Below are 3345 nucleotides of genomic sequence, written 5' to 3'. Positions count from 1 at the left end.
CTGAATTGTGTGGCCCTCAAATGCCTATCTTAAAGCCCTAAGCTCAATGTGACTGAATTTGGAGATGGAACCTTTAGAGAGGTAATTAGGGTTAATTGAGGAGCTGGTAAAGAATCTGCCTGCAATATAGGTTTTGATTCCCGTGTCGGGAAGTACCCCTGGAGAAGGGATACGCTACCCAATCTAGTATTCTTGGGCTTCCCTGGTGGCTAGACAGTAACGAACCCACCTGCAATGTGGCACACCTGAGTTCCATCCCTGTGTTGGGAAGTTCCCCTGGAGGAGGGCATGGCAACCCACTCCAGGATTCTTGCCTGGAGAATTCCCATGGAGAGAGGAGCCTGGTGTGCCACAGTTCATGGGGTCACCAAGAGTCAGACACAACTGAGTGACCAAGCACAACACATACAGAGGTGTAAGAGTGGGGCCCTAATCCCAAAGGATCTGACATCCTTATAAGAGGAGGAGTTACCAGACCTCTCGCGCGCGGTCTCTCTCTGTCTCCATACACACACACAGGAAATGTCATGTGAGGAAACAGAGGGAAGGTGGCCAACTGCAATACAAGAGGAGTGCCTACACCAGGAGTTGAACTTGCTGGCACCTTGATCTTGGACTTCTAGTTTCCTGAACTATGAGAAACTAAATGTCTTTTGTTTAAGCCATCCAGCCTGTGGTATTTGGTTTTGGCAACTCGAACAGACTAACACAGGGCCCATAACCGAAAAAAAAAAAAAGCTTCAGAGCCATTGCACCCACTGGTTGCCAGAAACCCATCCTGGACATTCATGTTTCAATACAACGTTTTTAGGCACTTGCAGATTTCTTGAGTTCTTGCTTAGAACAGTGCAGTATATCTTTTATTGCAACATGCTTCCTTTTCGAATAGTTGTATAACACAGATTTGTATCTATATAAACCCAAAGACCAGAGTTTAAATCCTGATTCCACCACCTACTAGATGTTTGACTTTGGACAAGTTATCACATGTTTGTGCCTTGTATATAAAATAGGGATAAGATTAGTGTCTACCTCACATGGCTGTTGTGAGAATTAAATGACATAATGCATGTAGAGGGCCTAGCACGTAGTAAAGTTTCAACAGATATTAGTAGCTTTTGTGATGAAAATGTAAGTAGCAGTCAGAGTTTTTTGCCCTTATAAACAACACTGTTGTGAGCAAACTTCTTTATACACAAAGAATTTTTTTAAATACTTACCTAGATTAACTAAGAGAAAAAGACTAAAATAACTAAAATCATAAATAAAAGAGGGGATATTACAATCAATGTGACAATAACAAACAGGATTACACAAGAATATTATGGACAATTGTGGCAAGAAATTGGACAACCTAGAAGAAATGAATAAATTCCTAGAAACACACAGTCTACCAGAACTGAATCAAGGAGACACAGAAAACCCAATAGACCAATAATGAGATTGAATTGGTAATGACAAACCTCTCCCCCCACACACACAAAATCAGGAACTGATAGCTTCACTGGAGAATTCCACCAAACATTTAAAGAATTAATACCAATCTTTCTCAAATGCTTCCAAAAAATTGAAGAAGAGGGAACACTTCCAAACTCATTTTATGAGGCCAGCATTATCCTGATATCAAAGGCACCAAAAGAAAAGAACACTACAGGCCACTTTCCCGGACAAATGCAGATGCAAAAATCCTCAACAAAATACTAGCAAAACAATTCAATGGCACATTAGAAGGACTATGTGCCATGGTCAAAAGGGATTTATCCCTTGGTTGCATATAAAAGTCAATCAATGTAATAAAACACATTAACAGAATGAAGGACAAAAATCACATGAACATCTCTATAGATGCATAAAAAATTCATCACTCCATGAGAAAAAACAGTCAAAGAACTAGGAGTAGAAAGAAATTACCTCAACATAATAAAGGCCACAACTAACATCATACTCAGTGGTGAAAAACTGAAATCTCTTCTTCTAAGATAAGGAACAAGGCAAGGAAGCCTGCTCTCACCATTATGTTAGTATTCAACAACTGGAAGTCATAGCCAGAGCTGTTAGGAAAGCAAAAGAAATAAAAGGCATCCAAATCAGAAGGAAGTAAAATTAGCTCTATTGAAGAGAGCGTGATTTTGTACATGCAAAACTCAAAAGATTACATGCGCCCACACACACACATGCACACAACTGGTAGAACTAATAAACAAATTCAACAAAGTTGCAGGACACAAAATCCAAAAGCAAAATTCAGTTGTATTACTATACACTAACAAAGAACAATTTGAAAAGGAAATTAAGAAAACAATTCCATTGACATTAGCAGCAAAAAAGGATAAAATACTGAGGAATAAACTCAAGCAAGGAGTCAAAAAACTTGTACACTGCAAACTACAAAACATTGCTGAAAGAAACTGAAAAAGACAAATAAATGGAAAGGCATCTGTCTGCACAGACTGGAATACTAAATATTGTCAAGCAGCCCATACTATCTGAGGTGCTTAATTTTACGTGTCAGCTTGACTGGTCCACAGAGTGCCTAGATATTTAGTCAAACATTATTCTGGGTGTTTCTGTAGGGTGCTTTTTCATGAGATTAACATTTAAATCAGTCAACTGGGTAAAACAGATTTCCCCCCGACAACGTGGGTGGGCTTTACCTAATCAGCCGATAGGCTGAATAAAACAAAAAGGCAACCTTTCCTCATGTAAGAGAATTCCTCCTGCGTGAAAGCCTTTGGACCTGGGACATCAGCTTCTTTTCCTGCCTTTAGACCCAAACTGAAATATCAGCTCTACTGGTTTGGTTCTTAGGCCTTCTAACCTGGACTAGAGCTAAACCACAGGCTCTTCTGGGTCTCCAGCTACCCAACTCACCCTCTAGATCTTGGGAATCACCAGCTTCTATAATTGAATGAGTCAATTCTTTTACACACACACACACACACTCCACTGGATCTGTTCTTCTAACACATTACCCAGAGTGATCTACAGATCCAAAGCAAACCCTCCTCTTTTCATGCCTAGCGCAGCCATGGCTCGGGGTCCCAAGAAGCACCTAAAACGCGTAGCAGCTCCAAAACATTGGATGCTGGATAAACTGACTGGTGTGTTTGCCCCTCGTCCATCTACTGGCCCCCACAAGCTAAGGGAGTGTCTCCCCCTAATCATTTTCCTAAGGAATAGACTTAAGTATGCTCTAACTGGAGATGAAGTAAAGAAGATTTGCATGCAGCATTTATTAAGATCGATGGCAAAGTCCGCACAGATATAACCTACCCTGCTGGTTTTATGGATGTCATCAGCATTGATAAGACTGGAGAGAATTTTCGTTTGATCTATGACACCAAG

This window comes from Bison bison, unplaced genomic scaffold (assembly GCF_000754665.1).
Source record: "Bison bison bison isolate TAMUID 2011002044 unplaced genomic scaffold, Bison_UMD1.0 scf7180017862533, whole genome shotgun sequence".
Lineage (NCBI taxonomy): Eukaryota > Metazoa > Chordata > Mammalia > Artiodactyla > Bovidae > Bison > Bison bison.
The sequence above is the reverse complement of the archived record's forward strand: the minus strand, read 5'-3'. Positions refer to the sequence as shown.